The sequence below is a fragment of the Populus euphratica genome, unplaced genomic scaffold, assembly GCF_000495115.2.
Source record: "Populus euphratica unplaced genomic scaffold, PopEup_1.0 scaffold55.1, whole genome shotgun sequence".
NCBI lineage: Eukaryota > Viridiplantae > Streptophyta > Magnoliopsida > Malpighiales > Salicaceae > Populus > Populus euphratica.
This window is the reverse complement of record NW_011499921.1, coordinates 960,709-961,641: the sequence shown is the minus strand read 5'-3', so window position 1 is coordinate 961,641 and position 933 is coordinate 960,709.

Sequence of the window (933 nt, the reverse complement as noted above, 5' to 3'; positions counted from 1 at the left end):
CATTTACCACAACTTAAAGGTATCTTATATTATTAGATATGTTATTATAAAACATGCTTTAGTTAAGGAGTTATTGATACTTCAAGTGCAAAATGATGATATAAAACCTTGATAAAAATACACTTTTAAGTACTAATCAATGACTGAAGGCATTATTGTTGTTGTTTTGTGACTGAAAAAGAGAGGTGCAACTTCAATTGAACGAGAACAGGCAGTGTTCCCACAAAAAACTGTGCAAACTTTCCCATTTCATTTAATGCTCAACACTTGTTCATGCCCTTCTATTTGATGCTTAACACTTGTTTAAGCAGATATGAGTCTAGCTACCTCACCATCGATGCTCTCCACTTTCTTTTGATAATGAGTCTTGCTCTGACCCCTTTCTTTATTTCCTATCATCTTTTTTCAATTAGGGGAAGTAAAGCTTATTTGGGGGACCTTACTTTCAACTTGGTGTACGCATGACAAATGTATGAACATATGATCTATATGATGAACTCGCCTTTCAAGAGGTAACATATGGTCATAACTCTTGCATTATAAAACAGGAATTTTTATTCTAGATCAAACTCTATAATAGAAATTTCTTAAGTGATGACCATTATATTCCCTATAGGTCTTGAATTTAAGATGCTTTAAGAAGGGCTTGCTCAGATGTAAAACAATATGTATGAAGAATACATCTTAAAGGCAGGTTCTAATCTTTTTACGTGAGATAAATGTAGGGTTACTACTTGGTCTCTAAAAAGGATCTCTTATTGTCTCAGTAATTACCTTCGTAAAGGCAATATAGGGGCTCAGCAGATAGTGGAATGACACATATACCAATCACTAACAATCTAAGCACTCAACGAGGAGTTGGGGTTTACACAAACTTAAATCTTGACTAAAAGTCATAAGGTAAGCTGTTAGTCCCCTACCTAACTTGAAGTT